Below are 19,720 nucleotides of genomic sequence, written 5' to 3'. Positions count from 1 at the left end.
AAATAATTCCATTTCTGCGACTTAGCGGATATCATACGTTTCAAGATTGCCAGAAATACCACGCATCGACTTAATAATCCAACGATATCCTTTGAATTCGATATTTGGAATTGCACTTCCTATTTCAGGATACAGGACTGCAAATAAAATAACTAAACATGGAGTCAAGGCAGGGAACGGATCGGGCATGTGTATTATACATACGTATATGTACCTGTGTACAGGGACGTGAAACACAACGCACACCGAAGCGTACTTACCAACCGTCAGTGAATAGCGAGTTACTTTTCTTGCATGCCATGCATATGTGAAACGTAAATGTATGCTTAAAGGTTGTATAACAAGCTGTGCGTGCAGCGGTTTCCGCATACGTGCAAACACAAGCATCGCACAGAAGATGCGAAACGAGGCGGGTACGCGCATAATAATAAGCGACATTCGTTTGATCCACGTAAGCCGGATTTTCCGTTTACGTGCTCAACCCGCCCCCCAGTTGAGTGGCGGGTTTGAAACGATGAAAAGATGGCTTATATTCGCGAAAATTAGCTTCGATTTAACGTGTATATTAGACTCCGAGTGGGTATACGCTGTATATTTTTCAAAGTAATTAGCCACTGTAATCCCTGACAACTGCGAGGCTGCCGGCATACACACCACCAATTATCAGTGCACATACCCATTCAAATTCCCGCCCGCACGTGTGACCCGCCATGCCTCCTCCGCCGCACGTAACCTCTTTCTGCAGCGATCCTGCTAACATTGAAGCCCGTCAACGCCTGCGAGATTTCATCTCGACTAGATTATAGACAGTCAATGGCCGATTAGGTACTGGGACGATGGGGCAGCGATATTTTTTTTACGTAATAGAACGGTTGGAATTTTAATATCTCTATGGTAGCGCCACCTGCAACTGAAGCGACACTGTCGACATGTTGTGTCTCCATGTCCTAAGAATAGCTTGTAGAAAATTTGTCATGCAGGTTTACGAATGATAATGATATTGTACTTATGTATGAATATTATTCGCCCGTGTTGAGGTTTCACCCTTTATTCCGCCTCCCCTATTTTTCTCGCCGTTCAAATTATTTGTATAAAAACACGGACTGCAGGCAGCACACGTTTCTGTTTTTACGAGTGCGAACGTCGACACTTCTCGCTTGACGTGCAGGCGTCGCGACGCCGTGTTCACGGTGCGTGGTGTAACGCGTTCACGCACTCACGCACTCGCGTGAAATGCGCACAGAGGCGGGAACCGGTGTGCAAGTGATATTACTCAGACCACCGTCAGCGACATAAGTGCGAATTGCAACACTCCGGGAGCGGAATCGAGGCGTGCAACGCACACTTGCGTGCATCACGCAAACTAATTACGGGGTAAGCAAAATCTCGACTTCTCTCTCGCTCTCGTTAAAAGGAAGAGAAGATCCGGCGGCGGCGGCAGTGGCGGCGGGAAGGGGCGAATCTCCTCGGCTCTTTAGTCGGAGGAGAGGAAGGAACTCGGGAGGCTGCGGCGCTGCTTTCGCCGATAATTGGAAAGTCTCCCGGGCGCTGGGAGTCAGGTTATACGTGTACATATATTCGCGAAAGATGCGGAAGCTGCAGAAACTGCACGCATCGCGCGTTCACTTTGACTCTGGGATTCTTTTTCCTGCTGCAGCAGCTCCGTGTCGTTAATTAGCATTTCGATTCTCGCCACCTGCTTGCCGAGAGACGAGGATATGCATTTGTACTTTTTACACTCCTATCTCCGGGCCACACGTCGTCTGCAGGAAAATTAAACTGAACGAAACGGAACGACCCATCTATGTACGCACGTAGAGGTAAATACACGTACGCAAACTGCACAAACGGTTCCGGGGCAGGATCCGCAAAACTTTGAAACGTACGTACCTACGTGTATATAAGAGCTTTCCCCAAACCCATGCGGTAACGCCATGGCGTATGTCTGAGCATCGTACTTTTTATCGCGGCGAAGATCCGAGCAATGTTGTCACGGTAGATGTGACCTTTTGTTCGTCTTGTTGCTATTATGGTAATTAGTCTATTCGCGTCGTCTCCACTAATTACCTCACTTTGATATACACGCGCGTATGTGTCTTTTTCATGCTGTATATGTACGCATCTCATTAATTGGAACGAGATTAATGCTTTTGCATAATGTTCGCGACTTTGTTCAGACTATGTTGTATATCATTATTTTCAGTCCAAAGAAAACAGCTCGATTGGTTCCTGCATGGGGTTTGTACACTTCACAAAACCCAGTGATTGATAGACTTCTTAGATTTCTCTCACAGAAGCATGATACCGTGAACTCAGTCATTTGCAAAAGTTTGAACCGATTTAATCGATAAGGAGGGGTAAAAAAGTGTTTAAAAAAAAAAATACCATCTGCAAAATTCATCGGGCGGATCATGGTGATGAAAGTGTCTAATATCTATAAATATTAGCAAACGATACGTAAATGTATTGCGTAAACGGTACTATTTTGTCGCAGAGAGAAAATGCTTCACTTATCATGAACCGACAATGGCGAGCAACTATTGTGCTAGGTAGCATATTATATTCGCATTTGCCTTTCCTAACTGCACAGCCCGAAGGTAACGATACATATGATTGAAATCCCGATTGGGAATTGCGAACCGCCTTGAATGCCCAATTATTATACTGAAAAATATCTGTCATATACATAAGTATACAATGATATGTATGTGTGTATATATAAATATATACGTACACAGATATGATATATGAAATTTGGATAATGGAGACAAATGTGGTGCGAGGATGGCGTCGCCGCAGTCGGCGGAACCTTTTCCTCATCCTCGTTCCTCATCTTCATCTCCCTCGATTCTCTCGCCGCGCCGCCGAGGAAAATGTCAGTCACACGCGCAAATGCAGAAACCGCAGCGAGATGACACTCGTGGCGGTACTAATTGGGCCCTCGAGGTGACGTTCAGGAGCGAGGATGCTCCTGCGTCGGCGGGTGGCGTGGGTGGCCGTCCGGGGGTGAGAGATCGCATTAAATCTTACCGGGTGCACGCCTCCGTCCCCAGCGGCTGCACCCTTCCGCGCCGATAAAGTTATGACGCGGTCACGTGGGCGCGCACAATGAGCATTAAAGGAAAAAAGATACTGGAAATACGTACATCCGCGTACTCAATTTTTTCAATGCCAGTAAACTTTTTTTTTTTATCTTGAATGCTATATTCCTTTTCACCGCGCCCTGTGCATAATTTATTGACTCCGCAGCCTGCAGGCAGTTATAATGAGGGGATGAGAAATTTTCACATCGTGATTTGTCGTTTATTGTTTCATTCAGAATTTCAACACTGCGGAAAACCTGCATTGCGTGTATTTCTGAATTTGCGAATCTGAATTAAGCGATCACTATACAACCAATAATTAATGGATTCTCGATTTCTCTGATTTTTGTCAATGCCGAATGATGGTTGGAGAGGAATTTTTCGGGGAACTTTTCGGTTTCATTACCTTCTGTATCTCTGTTTTGACAAACTAAGAAAAACGTTGGGATACAATATGTGGAAAGTGGCGATCTGTCGTAGTGGCAGGAAATATAGAACTCGAAATAATCGTATTTAAATCGGCAAGTATTTCTTCTCTTTGCTACCAACGAACTGAATATGACAAAACAGAAGCATTTAACCTAGCCTGTGCAAGGTATTCTTTTATGCATCGGTATTTGTCGAGTTAACCTTAAACCATCGACTGCTAATTCTACGCCATATTGTTCAGCCACGCTCGTATGTAGAGAATCGCAATCGAGACGGGCAAGAGAATTTGAGAAAAAATGTGAAAATTCATTGATCGTAACAGGTTGAATTTTTCATTGTCCCGAAGAGTTTCAACCCCTGAACCCGACACAGAATTTCGCCTTCGGGTGATCCGATGAATTTTTCAACGCCCAATACGGAGTTGTACAATGCTTTTGACGTATATTATTAATCTCGCGAAACGAATATCGATCATCGCATGTTACAGGATGGCTGCCGCAAGCGGTATATTCTTGGGTTATATGTATAGCAAAGCCAGACGTTGGAAGGGGTTGGATGACAATTATTTCTCCGGTGGAAGTTTGAGCGCGTTGCGAAGTGTTATTCAATTGCATATCCCAATTAAATAACAGGCAAAAGGGCGACGTAGCGTCCCGGCGACTCCCCTAATTGCGAAAAAATAAAATAACCACTTCGCTGACGCACAGGGACAGAGTACCTGCACGCATACAGCTGCGGAACTACTTATACCCACCCACGCGACGTGAGAGACTTCAGCCAATTTCATTATATATTCGCAATAATTTTCATGTGGCTTCATTACAGCCACCAAGCGCACTCGGCCTCGGTGGACACAATATGCTCTGTGCGTTGTACGGAGCTTTCAATGGAAAGGGGGTAGAAATTCTTTATTAAATTACATCAGTTACATCAAGATGAAAATCTCACTCTACGCAACCATAATAATTCGCGCAAATAACTGTTCCCTGAGAGAACTCTGCATAGTACGCAAAATTGAAGTAATAATATTGCAATATTTCTGTATAGCCGTTCAAGTTGCAATATTAATGCAAAAACAATTCCCGATGTATCTGAAATATCTCAAACTCTGCAGATTATAACTTTCATCGAATTTTTCACCAATATTCGAGGAACATTGCGCAGTGTATCTGAAATATTTAAAACATTGCAAAATTACGATACCGAAATATTTTTCCAATTTTACGTGCTATGTATTTGATTATATACGGATGTGCATCTAATCTCCATCGGTGTGTCGAATATTGTTTTCATCATCTTGTTTCAATCACTTAAATTTTGTGAATTCTAATCTACCTCCAGTAAATTTTAATGAATTTTCGATTATTGATATATGTACTTTTGGACTCGTAATCGAGATTTCAAAAACCTGACACTGTAAATCAGTTTAATTGCAACAAAATTTGGCTATTCACGGATTACTCCTCATCCACAAAATCTTCATTCTCGTTATTCTGGTTCGAATTCCTGTAGGGGATCGATATTCACGGTCTTTTCTTTTAGTCTCAACGGCTCGTACATCCACGCAGAATAATATACCGGGACTTTTCTGTGACACTACTCATTCAACGCCAGGAGATAGGCAACCAAAGTTACACTTCACGTCTGTACAACCATTTCTGAAAATATCTGGCTTGGCAGTTGTCACGAACTCCGTAATTCGGTTAGGGATATCTTTTCAGAAATGGCAGTACATGCCTGAAACGTAGCTTTGATCGTAAAAAAAAAGAAACAACTCCCCACGTGTACGATGTTTCGCAGAGCTATTTAAAATAGGATGCAATGAATATATATCAAAACGGAGCGATGACGGGTAGAACAGTTTTGACACATGACTCGCACCCTTTATCTCGCGACCCGAGACTTCTTCGCCCTCGGTAATCCCAGCCAGATAGTCCGAATTACAAGCCATCGCCGTTTTCCCCCGTGTGCCTGTGACACTTATTCGCACTTGCTGTGTACATTCAGACCTAGGTATTATATATCATATATATATAGGCTTGTTATATTCCTAGTAACATTCTTCTGCAAGCAGAAGGAAAGCCCCACGATATGAGCGTCGCACACAATGCGCGGATAATCCTTTATATATACATTTCTCGGTGCGACAAAGAATCTTGGTAGGTATGTACAAATGTGGGATATGTATATACCTACACATGGACCGGGCACTGCAGGGTTCGTCGAAGAAGGTATATATTTTTTGCATTCAAAAAGTGGATCATATCCTTTCGGAATTAAGAACCCCGGGCAGGACTTCTCCGAGTAGGCTAGCTTTCGGTGTACAGCTGTCAATCAAGATTTTACCTTTTTATTTACTCTGGGAGCCATGTCAAAATAAATACACAAGCACATCCACCTCATATTACATATTGCATTTTCTTCTCTATGAAGTGCTACATCAAACAGAACTGGAAATATTTCGTGTGCTTGGTATGGAATTTATCATTCGCGTAAAGAATATTTCGAAAGATCCCGCAGTAATTTAGTAAACTGAATCGCCTTTCTTGATAAGCACGTTTCTTGAACGTCAAACAATTCGCCACAGTTGTCAGAATTACAAAATCTGCAGAATGATTTTCAATGAATTTTTGCAATCAACCTTAGCATCAATATCAAAGACTTAACTGAATGTAGTTAAGCATGGCAATTATTTGACTCACCGAATTTGTTATACTGCAGGGGCTTCTTCGCTTCCAGCAGCTGCAACAAGTCGGGTATAATCCACCTGAAACAATGGAGATAATATCACGTCAGGAAATGGGTGAAGCAGTTTTCACTAGAAGGCGGATGCAATATGGGAATCCGGAACGTCGTCGGTAGGAGAGAAGACATTAAAATTAATCGTTATGTCTATGGCATTACGTAAAATTATCCGTGTTATCCTCCAACAGTCGGGCGTCTTTATTGCTAGCTCAGGAGACTGCGGGCTGATAAAATTAAGAGCGGGGGAGGATTGTTGGATAATATTTTGAAATTGTATTATATGCCTATATATTATACAACAATATTCAAAGCATTGCGTTCGGAACATGTCCAGGAAATATTCTTGAAATGTTCGAAAGCGTGAAAAAGCGGCCTAGAAATATTTGATCATTATACAATATACATACTTGTAAAATGTTTCAAGCTGAATAGCTTACATTAAGAATTAAATCATATGTACAACTACTTCACATTTCAATGGAAGCATAACCACTTAACTGCCAAGGTGTCATAGCGACGTCAAGTGCATCCGTGCCAAAAATCGCACAACTGCCAAAAATATACGGAATAGCGTCATAAAGTAATTCAATGTTTTTGGGCGTCTGAGTTGAATACTTATTTTTGAAAACATGTGTTGTGAACATAAAAAGTTGTATTTTCCCCGCATTAAGACAGTTTTGAGCCCTCCAAGTTGACGAATTTTCGATCATTGTCTGAAATAGCGTCATAGAACAAACTATCATTTTCTTTTTGCGGGATCCATTTTTTTTTTGCAAAACACTGAATAACAATACTTTTGATTCCAAATAAGCAATTTCAAGAATTACCGGGTCAATGACTTATTATATAGTATAACTGCAGCTTATATTAGAAAAATTACGTATTTGGGCTCAAAAATATTACTATTCAATGTTTTTCAAAAGAATAATTTATCCCGGAAAAAGAAGATGAGTTTGTTATATGACGCCATTTGACAAAATAATCAAAAAATCATCAACTTGGAGGACTCAAAACTGTATGAATACGCGGAAAAAATAACATTTTGTGATCAGAATCGGAATCATGGCCTCAAAAATACTTACAACATATACTTACAAAAGTAAACATTCACCTGAGACACTTAAAAACATTGAATTACTTTATGACGCCATTTTATGATTTTTGGCACTTACGACACGAGCGCGTTTGACGTCGCTAAGACACCCTGGCAGTAGAGTGGTTAATTGGTAATTCCGAAAAACTAACCCAAAAGTGAAAAATTAATTAGGTTACAAACACTTATCGACGAGAAATAGGATCAAACTTCAAACCAGGCAGCCCTCAACCTAATTTTAACCTAAAACCGGAACGGCGGTACGATTGCAAGTGGAAGAAATTATAACCCTGCGTCTAATCAGTGCGATGCGTAGGTGTATCCGAAGTGTGGCTTTCGAAATAAATGGCAGTCCATTGTACACCCGTTTCAGGTGTAGTAGCTGTGAATTCACGTATAATACAGGTATACGCATGTATACCAACAACAAAAAAAAAAAATCCGAGAAGAGAAAGAAAAAAAAAAAAATGTGCGCGGGGCTTTCGGAATTTGGCTCCAGGGTGTGGATGAATATGGAGGTGCTCTTTCACGTCAGGTTATGAGCGATCGAGGGAATCACAGGTAAGTGCGACGGCTCCGAGCCGTTTTATTTAGTACACAACTGCCGAGTCACCAGTTATTAATGAGAAGCCGCCTGCAGCGCGAGGTGATGACCGGGTCCGAGTTCAACCATTCTTCAAATTTTCATCCTCGAGTCCGGCGAAGATAAGAGTGATAGTCGCGAAATCCATGTTGAGAAAAGACTCGACACCGCTTCTTAGTCTCGGTAAAAATGCCCGCATCGAGTTTTTCTCCGGCTGCAAGGAAAAGGTTCAGGGATGAATTTCTCGCTGGACTTGTGTGGGAGCTGCACTAGTCGTCTCAAAATCCGGTTAGCGAAACGACGGCGGTTCCTGTGTAATTTTCAACTCTCGTCTCGGCTGGTGACGTTTCTGCAGTAACAGGATGAATAAGGAAGGCAGGCGGTCTCCTTCCCATCCCTCGAGAATATTTTTACGATCTTGGGACACCTGCTGCCGCTGACACCCCCGCGTAGCAGCGTCATTGACGGGCGGGTTGAAATATGAAGGTCCCCAAGGATAATCGCAGCTTGCAAGGTATCCGGCGCACCTGGTTTCAACAAGACTTCAATGGGGCCTCGGCTCTTGGGTCAGAAGTTCCGCTCTCTCGACCCCTTGGCTTGATTTTTAACCGTCCAGAGGACCAAGCAGCTCATGAAATTTTCACAGCTTCGTAGGTTTCGAACATTTTTCAACTCCCTCCCCAGCAGCTGATGTTGCAAATCTTTCCGAAATGAGAAAATTCCTGAAACTTCTAGTTCAAAGGTAGACCTGGACGCCTATCTTGTTGTTCCTGGAATTGAAGAACCTCACACAACACGTACCTAATAGGATAGAAACATTGCTGCAACATTTATACATCGCGATTGGAACTGGAATGTTGCACAAGTATTGTGGCAATGTGACGGAAACATTTCAAGCCTCGCAAAATTACGATGCTGCAATATTTCCGCAGTATTTCGTGCTGTGTGGGATACAAGATGATCGCCAAGGAAAATACAAGCACCGTCAACGTTCCATGCAAGTTAGGTAAGCACATTGGAGGAGGCGAAGCGTGTGGGGTAAAAATCGCGTTGACTATCAGTACACAATGCCACGACCAGTGACTGGAATCCTTTGAGGCCCTGCAGAGTCGACCAAACCTTGTCATCCAGTCGCATAAAGCGTGAACTCATCGACAAATACATGATATTTTAATAAGCCTCGGAGGCAAACGCGCGGAAAATATGCTGCAGGTAATCCACAGGAAAACGTCCCCCAAGGCGCAGCGTGCAGCCCGCAGACTGCCGTTGAACGGCGGAACGGTGGAACGGTAACCCTGGCGTACGTACACAGAAGATTCCAATAATTCCGCTTGGTAACGTCACAATGCTGACGTTTCACAATGCCAATAATCGATCGGATATCCTCGACACTCGCAAGGCGCGTTCTCTCTCTCTCTCTCTTTTCCTCTCCGATTTAGGAGACGAAACTCACTCTCTCTCTCTCTCTCTCCTGAACTCTCTAGCTGTCGTGTGTCGGTATCTTATCATATTACCGATTAGCTCGATGGAACATACAGAAAATTACAATTCACTTCACCTCAGCTCGGAGTTCGAAGAGAAATATTTTTGAAACGAAATTGTTTTCTAGAACCACTTATTTCTCAAAAAACCGCGTCGCTTAGAATAGGAAAAATGTATGTACTCCTAAATCTTGCTCGTACCCGAGGCATGGATGACAGGATGTCCAGGTCATCAATAAAAATCATCAAGGATTAGAAGGACGATTACCGGAATTCCCGTGCCAGCCAAGAGACGTATCTTAAACTCTACTTGTTTATTTTTGCGTCCGCCCGTTCTGTCGGCTTTGCTTCTATGCGCCACAAGGAAAGAGGGGGTGTGGTTCGGGCTGAACCAGGTGTCTCCCTCCTCTACCACCCTGTCCCATCCCAAAAATCGGCGGGAACACAAAGAGGTGATGGATGTCTAGCAGCAGCTTCCCTCGCCACCTCACGTGTCGTGTCGCTCACCACGACGACCAGAAGTCGTTATCTCCGTGTCCCTTGACGACTTGAACTGATACTCCTCGTGGCATCATCTCGTATAGTACACTATCAAACATTTCCCTCCCATATATGCCAATGATGTCAATGAAGTTTTTTATTCGCACACAGTCGTTTTGAAATCTTGAGACACTGGATTGTTTTTTATCCTCCTTCCATGGGAGTCAGCAAAGTGTGAAGCTTCCGAGGACACGCGATGTTTCGCGTTGTGGGCGGCTCTTAACCTTGAATGCCTTTTGGCCTTCTCCCGAAGCTCAAATGTGAATGAGAGGTAACGAGTGACAGGTAACGAAGTGAATTTATATTCCTGCTGGCCTCAGGATGCCAATTTACTACCGACCAGTTGCAAAATGGCTTTCAATTGTCACTGACCACCGGCAATCTTTTCCCCTCTATCAAAGGGCAGAAGAGCACTAGAGTCAAATGCGAGTTGACAACACCACCAGAAACCGAAACAGAAACATAAATCGAAGGGAAAAGTTATTCATTCTTAAAAACGTGATCCGTTCACCGTCGTAAGGTACATTTTCATACTGACGGTTCAGAGTTCTGAACTAAAATAATCCAAAGATCAGCCTGAGTGGAAAATACGTGAAAATATGCGTGGAGTTTAGTAGCGGCTAATCGAGCCGTGACATCAATGGTACTCACAACTGCACAGTACAACGAGATCGTGATGCGGATATTGCGACATTAGAATCCTGAGGGGAGGATCGCTCAATTGTAAAATTCCTTGAAGTCGGTCGCGTGGCTTTTCCTTCGAAGAAGAGGACAAAGATCAGCAGCTATTCGGCGCTGAGAAAACGGACAAAGGACTTCGTGCGTAGCCAGAGCCTCGGCTAAGAGGTTGAGGGTTGTGCTTTCTCGGGTCGACTCCTTTTCCTCAGAGGATTTAGAGCCATCTTCGACCCTGAATCTGTGTCCTTTCAGCTCCGGGCGATCGGGACGTTCCGGGTTCACCAGGTGCGAGCCACGCGTCCGCGAATAACACTCAAGGGTCAAAGGACTCGCTGTAAGATTGCACCAAGCTCGTACCGCGATCAAACCATGCTGAGCCACCCGGCAGGTGTCCCTCGATTCTTTTGTCGCGGATTTCTCGGGGGCTGTTCCTTTTCACTAAGAATATTCTCGGGAGGAGTCAAAGCTCTACTTCGGTGCTGCGGTCAAAGAGGTCCGATACCGCTGAATCAAATCACGCTTGATTTTATCTGTCACGTGTCGCCAACGATCGCGACACACGGTAGATTCCATATCTTTCACCGAACCACGCACACCGAGATTCAGCAAAACTTTCGTACAGAGTGGGCAAACCAGAGGTGGTGATATTCGCTGGAGGTTATCGAATGAAGTGACCTTGACGAAGCATCGGTTTATTGTGGGGAGAAAGGTGGAGCCGTTGAGCCCCAGAGAACAAAGAGATTTCGTACCTCTTTGTGCGCCAGTCTCTCACTGCGGTTCTGGATCATGCCGGGAAAGTGTATACCTAATGTATAGCAGAAAGGGGGATGAGGTGGGCGCGGAATAATAAGGGAGTGATTTGCATCCATTGATGAAACCGACGCGTTGCCCCGAATCCCGACGCGACGAAACGCCCAACATCGTGGTTCACTAGGTAACTGAGTGTCTCCAAAATTGCTTTCCGCTGTCGAGATTACTGTTATTTGATGTAACGAGATTGGTTCACCCATTTGAACGTACCGCAGGACGTTCATCGACTCTTTTTTCTCCCCTCCGAAGTATCGTCACAAGAATTAGAGGTCAGTTTCAACAAAGTCCGGGACATTTTGTTAGAGCTGCCCGAATCCTGGACGAATCAACGATCACATATGCTGATCACGTTGTTGTCTAGACAGGTACAAAATTTCAGTGGGACTATGCTAGACCGACTCCAGACTCTGGAACTGACGCCATCGCGCTTGCTAGGGGAATGACATCAGACGGGGCAAAAGGCGGTGACATTCAAGTCAATCAACGACCGGCCAGCGCGGGGACTAAATGACCTTTTATTGCTGGTCCCACAGGACGTCGGGTGCTAGTCGCAATCTTTCCCTGGCTTGCTCACCCTTGGCCTCCGCCATCACCGCCCTTCTCCAACTATGCAGAGACGTGAGTCTCAAAGTAAGAGATTCACGCTTTCAATCTGTAAGAAATGAGAAATGATGGAATTTTTAATTCCCGAATGCAGAACAGATGTTTAAGGTAATACGAGCAAATGAGAAAACGTTATGTTAAGTGTTGGGAAAGGGGAATATCAGTAGATAGGGACGGGGAATTAGGCAGTTATGGAAGAAGCATGAATTGAGGAGGTTGTTGGGAAAACATTTTCACAGCTAATGTTCTTATCCGGTTGGTGGAATTCCAACCTAACCCAAGCCAAGCCGTCCTAACGTAGTGTAATCTAATGGGGGGAGACGTAAGCGAGGCATCTAACCCTTGATTCCCCTGACTCTTGGACAAATCAACGCATTTGTCCCGTTCGTAAGTGCGTTACGCACCCCACCGAAATAATATCTACAAACGTGCACGCGCTGGCATGGGACGTTCAGTCACCTTCGATTTCTATGTATTACGCGCACACGAATACATTATATATTAGCTACGAGTATAATCCACGACCACTGAGTAGAAAGAACGGGGAAACATATGCTGATGAACAATCGAGCACCATTTACCAAAACGAGGTATACTCGTATATGAGAACGAGGTATACTCGTATATGAGGTTCATGCAGCACCTACAGTGACGTGCATTTTTCCACTACTGTCCATTTCCTGGTTGTGTGAATATCCTTTATCATTCCAAATAGCGGTTATTGACCGGTTCCGGTGTCATTCACAGGGGGTATACACCGTATACGTATACATTTACACAATATAACTTATATGTTGTATAACTATGTAAGGTCGAAATATGGAAGTTATATCCGTCCCAGTGCCTTTAACGTTACGGCTTCGTGTTGGAATAACATTTGTTCGGGGTTCAAGCTAAATGTTTTCGTTAAACATTTCTGAAATCGTTCACCGCTGAATCATCGGTATTCGTTGAAAAGTTTTTTTTTCTGGCTTTACCGCCTTTGTTGTTTTAACGGTAAAAGCATCCGCGAACTCGGAGACACTTCTTGAAACGCTTAAACTACTTCGTGGACCGCAAAAGCCGCTCTCAATATATCTTCGTTGAATGTGAAAGCTTGCGTCACTGACCTCGCTGTAAGTAATATACCGTTTCAACTCATCAGGACTACAGAGTTATGTATGCAAATGGAAACTATATGGAAACACAGAGACGCGGTGGAGTATGAGTAACTAGTCTTGTGTCATAACTACACGTGATCAAAACACGAATGGTCCTGGCGCCATTTCTAATTAAAAATGTCAAAGCTCTACGTATAATGGAGCCCAAACACGTGATTCTAGTCAGGAAACGGATGACTTTAAAGTTATTAAAGAAAAGAATTGACCAACAGATGTTGTATAATATTGTAGATATCGAGAGAAGCTTGCGATAAGTTATAATTTCGGACCTGTGAGAACAGAGTCGTCCAATCTTGGTGGCAGCACCATCCATTCTGGCGGTAGACGTCTCGGATGCTGTGGACGCGTGGACGACGACAGGAAACGGAGGAGTGAAAGGGGTGGCAGAGAAGCTGGAGGAGCAGGACGAGGAGGAGGAAGAGGAGGAAGAGGAGTAGGAGGAGGAGGAGGAGGAGGAGGAGGAGGAGGAGGAGGAGGAGGAGGAGGAGGAGGAGGAGGAGGAGGAGGAGGAGGAGGAGGAGGAGGAGGAGGAGGAGGAGGAGGAGGAGGAGGAGGAGGAGGAGGAGGCTCTCCATCGCAGTCCGTCGCCTTCTGGGTGGAGGCGACTGCGCGCGCGCTCCCCCGCGAGCCTCCCCTCTATTGATTTTGTAACATCGTGCCCGTCGGTCGGCGGGTCCTCCACGTCCCCCACAGCCGCCCTCAACGACCCCTAGCGGAGAACAGAGACGCGCGCCGATGCATATAAGCGGAAACAGCTCGTGTATTCCCCGCAATTATTCTCTGGCCACTTTTCGAAATCGATCATGAGAGACCGGAAACACGGCCGACTGTCGCTGGGTTGAAGAGTGCGGAGGAATCTTCGACGTCGAGAAGCGAGCCGCTCTTGGAGAACTTGCAATTTCCTCGGGCAAATTGCGGTATTAGTTACCGCCGTAACGTGCGGTAGCTACGCCTACCCGACGGACTCCGTAGTCTATATACACACCTGCGCTCACCAAGCCGTAAGAATTTCGCGCATGTTTGTTGCGTTGGGACGTGCCGTACGGCCGTAGGCGTAACTTGGCAATTACTCGGTTGTGTTCCCGTAAGCCTTTACGTCGCGCACGCGCACCCGACTTGATTCGGCAAACTTTAGTCTCTGTCTGTCATTCCGTGAACCGGCGCGACGCCCTTGTGCCATTCTATGCTTAAACTACAGAGCATTGCCAATCTATGCAAAAGCATTGCCCACCTGACCGTGAAAATTTCTGATTTGAAACACTTTCCCTACTGTCGCCAAATGCTGGTACCAAATACTGTGTTGACGATAAACCGTTATCCACATCTTATCACGCGCTACACTGTAAATTTATCAACCATATTTAGCACATTGGGCAAGCAGCGGATGTTTCATTGTTAATGGATATCATCTACTGACGTAATGGATGAGTGAAATGAAAAAGAATGCATCGGAAATCTCATGTCACAGCATAAATAAGCGCGACCATTTTGATAGGTCTTTCAGAAACACTGACGAGCAGACGTCGAAACGTTCCAGCAAAATATGTGAAATATTGCGCAATATATCTAAAATATTTGATACTTTGCAAAAAATTACGTTGTAGCAAATATGATTGAACAATGTAGCAGAAGTATTACACAACTTAGATCTGAAATAATTTTAATTCGGCAGAGTTACGTTTCGAATCATTGCAAAGTTACGTTGGTGCAATGCGTATAAAATGTTTTCAACTTTGCAGAGTTACTATGCACGAAGTTGACGCTAGCAACCAGCAATAGTAGCCAAACGTTCTAATGTTTATTCTAATAAGGTAGCGAAGACCGACAATCAAAATTTTGTGAAATACCTTGAACCCCCGATACTTCTATGAAATTATGAGGATAAAACTGATCTGCATTTTTCTATTTCCAAAAAGTTTAACGGTTTTGGTTGCTAACTTTGGTTCCTAGCTTTAGCTTCATTTACTTTGCGGCAATATTACTGAAATATTGCTTGCTGTGTGATAATATTTGATCCTAAGCGGCAAAGTTTTTCTACTAGAACCTGACTCGACGCAAAATTGACAACTACATCAGACGCTCACGCTCGCTCTCTCTCTCTCTCTCTCTCCACAATCCAGCCCTCGTCCCTCCCCTCTATCCCCCGCCGACAAACTACGCGGCTGAAGTTGAAGTTGAAGTTGAGGCGAAGTACCACGTGCGTGGTCTGGCCCCCTTCTCACTCACGGGCAAGCAAGAAGTACTTGAGGGCATTTGCGGTGGATTCGGCGGTGGTATACGAGTATATAGGTACCTTCCCAGTGGGTGCTTGCCCGGAGCCCCACTTTGGATACCCACCACGGGCCCTCGGGATCGGGGGCTTTTGGAGAGGCACGACGAACACTGCACGATATTCCGTGATAATCCCCCCGCCTCCTCCATCGCCTCTCCGCTCCACTCCTTACTTCTAGCCGTTGCCCTAGGAAGGGTGCCGACGTCGCATGGCGTGGTAACCAACTACCTACTTCCTTCACCTAGGGAAACCCTCTTTTCATCTCCGGATCCTTAGCGCTACGAGTAGACCAAGAAAACCAACCCTCATTCACGCTGAACTTTTATTTTCTGGGCTATTAACACAAACAATTCATCGTTATCGGTCTCACCTGACGTGATTGTGAATGAAAATACGAATTGAAATGTTGACGGTAAGTCGGCAATTTTTCAATACCATCCAGCGAACCATGTAGGTATGTTCAATCAAAGAAAAAAAATTGTATAGAAAAGATGAAATGCTTGGAATGTTTGATCTGGTGAAATAAGAAGTAGACATGCGATATTTAATTGATTTCTTCGTGGACCCCCCGGAGCTCCGCTGACGATAAAAAATATTCGGCTCGACATCTGGTGCATCGTTTGTGCAAACTTGTTTCCGTTAAGCCGGCTTCGGCGCAAGTCAGGCGGACTGGGAGGATTGGAGAGAGAGTATATAGTCGAGGACCTTGTTTCGTGGGATATCCCCTGCAACGCGCAGTCGATATTGCGCGGATTCGATCCACTTTCGAATTTTCTAACGGCTTAGCAAGCATCTGTGACTTGCCTTGTTCTTACACTTCTTGCCGTTATATGCTCTTTGCTCCCTGTCTTTGAAGATATTACGGTACCAGAGAGAGAGAGAGAGAGAGAGAGAGAGAGAGAGAGAGAGAGAGAGAGAACGAAAAGCCACCAATTAGCATATGAAAAAACCTCTAACTTTGCTGCGCAATATTCAGTGATCACTCACAGTAATATTGCCAAAACATTGCAGCAACAGAACTTTTCAAAGTTTTGAATATTTCTGTTACATTGCGCGAACATTGCAAAGTTTTCAGGCGAATGCGCAATAGTTCTGCAATGTTGCAGTATAAAAATATCATAGCAATTTACACACAATATTCCGCGCTTTGTGGAAAATTTCATGTGCAATTATGCTCTCAGTAATCACGCAGCGAACTACATAAATCGATGACACCAACTGTGCGAGATTTGCAAGAGAATTTCGGGTTCCAAAAACTCCAAATACCTTGAAGTATTTTAAAAAACAGCTCAACACTTGGACTTGAAAGCAATAAAACCTTCAGGAACTTTTCCTTCACACTTGAACAATTCAATTCGCTTCCACCCTCGCATATATTGTTTTACTTATTCGAACAGGGTGACAAAGCGTCGCCGGATGTATTGGATATTGTCGGAAAGTCCGAGTCGAATAGTTGCCAAAAATGCGGGAAGATGCGCCGACACATCCCTGGATAGCCAAACTGGGTTAATAACGTGATATTAAAGCCCCGGGTGGTCTCAGATCCCAGGGGTCCTCGTCCAGCTTCTACTGGTCAGTGCGACCCAGAGTTAGATTGTCCGCTGATCCGTGCTGCCCGGTGTTTCATTATCAGCCCTAACCGTTATTCCTCGAACAACCGCGACGCCCGGCCACACACTCGTTATTATGCCCTAATCCCAGTGTTTTACATGTTATGAGGACGCCCAGAATGGCTCGTAACCTTCGGACTTCAATCTTGCGTTATTGCTCCGGTCACACACGCCCAATTCCTACCCCGTAACATCCGACTGATTTTACATAAATTTCATTTCATTTCATAGGCTGCACCTGTTATCAAGACTCGCTGATTTACTTACTTACAGGAAATACTAGATTCCGCAACTAGTGCGCACACGTGTTGCGCGTAGTATTTCTCGCAACCGAATGCGCTAAATTCGATTTCTCGTACTCCAATGAGTGCGCAAAATAGAATATTCCCACACTACTGCGTTTGGGTACGTAAAATCGAATTTTGCACACTCTGTTGGGAAATTTCTTTTTCTAATTCGGATAGCGTGAAACATGTGACAAAGAGTCAATCAGTTTTGGGTAACCCACAATCTAATTTGATATCGTACCGTTGAACCTGGAATTTCACAATGTAATTATGATTTCAAAAACCCTACCCAACGTGACAATATTCCGTTTGATCTTTCATTCGAGACACTGGAAAGAACAAAAGGAGAAAAAATAAAAAAAAACTAGGTCGACTAAGGCTTTGGAAGCAGGACCTACATTCCACCTATTATACATATTTGAGTAATATAATTGATTCGCGCCCCTCGAGGTTCGTCGGCTAGCCGCGGTGGTCCAGGGCGGCTGCGGGTCGCGTGACGCGTGACGCGTGCAGTTGTGACGTGAACCCCGCCCACGCACGCTCCGCACGCACGCACGCAGGTCGCACGCCAACGCACTATTAACGATATTAACACGCGTTTAAGACCGAGTTGCGAGTTACCCATGAGAATCCCGCGACTCGATACATGCGTACGAATTGGATTCTGAATTATTGAATTAGCAGTTTCTTCTTTTTTTTTTTTGTTGCTCATTCGATATTTCTTTTCGACTATGATGTCTCTACTGTGAATCTCACGCAGTACGCTGCAAAAATTTGAAGATACCTACGTATTGCAATTGAATTTGCAATGTTTCAGGAATATTGTGCAATGTGTTCGAAATGTTTGAAAAATTGCCAGCGTTACGTTCCCACAATATTTCTGCAAGGTTGTAGAAATTTTGCACAATGTAACTAAAAGATTATAATTATATTGCGCGATGCTTTCGAAATATTTTAAATATATCAGAACATGCGATGTAATTGAGAAATTACAACAGTATTGCACAATCTATTTCAATTATTTTAAACCTTTCAAAATTACATTTCTGCAATGTTTCTGCAATATTGCGAAAGCATTATCGTGCAATGTGGCTAAAACGTTGTACAAGTATCGCGAAACATAATTAAAAGTATGTAAAAATATAGCGCACTCTATTTCAAATATATCAAACCTTTTAAAATCACGTCGCTAGAATGTTTCGACGATAAAATTTTTACAGGCATGTCATAAAATATATGCGGAATTCCATGCAAACTCATGAAATGTCTAACCCTCAGCGTTTTTAATTTCGTTAAAAAAAATTCTCCAATTGTACTAATTCTGAAACAGTACCCTGAATTTTTTTAGATTTCTTATTCAACTGGTTAATTATTTATAAATATTGAAAGCAATTTTGAAACGGGAGTTTTTAAAAATGTGTAAAAAGTTCGTAATGAAACCAGTCCAGAAATGTTCTAATTGAAAAACAGAAGTTTTGACAATTTTTTGGTAATTCACAGACCGCTTAAACAATGTTTCAGTTCATCAAAAATTTTTTAAAAAAGTCCTAAAAGAAAACAGAAAAAAATCAGTCCATCATATGCCCGGTCTTGAAAAGTTTGGCAAAGAAAATACAGTGTTGTATAAAAAAATCTAAAAAAAATCAGGGTACAGTTTCAAAATTAAGAGAATCGCAGAAATTTTTTTTAACAAAATCAAAAACGTTGAGGTTCAGACGTTTGTTGGATTTGCATGTAATTTTCCATGTGTGAAAAGCCCTTGCACCAATTAATATAAGCCGTTTAAGGCAAGCCCGAGAATCTCTTATAAAATCCGCTATCCCAGTGGAGGTAATAAATCTCAGAGCCTAGACTCTCGCGGCGAAGGTTGGTGCAGAGCGTTAGCGATTCGAGGGTGGGCGCGCCCTCGCATAAGCTGGTTGTATTGTAGCTATTACCAAGCCATGCATCATTGGTAACAACCGCACGATTTCTGCTCCCGGCGCCTGTGCTACAGCTCGACAGCGGCGCTGCAGAGAAGCCGAGGAGATGCTGCATGGCCACGCAATGACCAGGGTGCAGAGCGCAAAAGGTTACAGGGGGTTGCGCCTGGGAAACGGAGCACCTGATGATGGCGTGCTACGGGCCAACCATCTAGGACCACCCAGGTGCGGACGAGACGAACCAGATCCCATCCCTACGGTATTAGCATCGTTTCGAACATTAGCCGAATGCGTTGACGCACGGTGAAACTGGGGAGCTTCTAGGTACCGAGTATTACTCATCGGACGATTTGTCCGCGTTAATCACCCTTCGGAGGGTCTAAGACACGCGGAAACGCGTGCAGCAGCAGTTTGCCGCATCACA

The 19,720-nt window shown here is 44.1% G+C and overlaps 1 protein-coding gene across 7 annotated transcripts in view; it reads right to left on the bottom strand.

Moving 5' to 3' along the window:
• LOC124297388 (transcription factor Sox-2) overlaps positions 1 to 19,720 on the bottom strand; it is a 307,639-nt gene that overhangs the window by 251,394 nt on the left and 36,525 nt on the right. For all 7 annotated transcript variants that reach the window (XR_006906591.1, XR_006906592.1, XR_006906593.1 and 4 more), the window contains exon 2: positions 6,215 to 6,279. The gene's annotated coding sequence lies outside the window, so the exon portion shown is untranslated. The remainder of the gene's footprint in view (positions 1 to 6,214; positions 6,280 to 19,720) is intronic.

This window comes from Neodiprion virginianus, chromosome 2 (genome assembly GCF_021901495.1).
Source record: "Neodiprion virginianus isolate iyNeoVirg1 chromosome 2, iyNeoVirg1.1, whole genome shotgun sequence".
NCBI classification, from domain to species: Eukaryota; Metazoa; Arthropoda; class Insecta; order Hymenoptera; family Diprionidae; genus Neodiprion; species Neodiprion virginianus.
The sequence above is the reverse complement of the archived record's forward strand: the minus strand, read 5'-3'. Positions and strand labels throughout refer to the sequence as shown.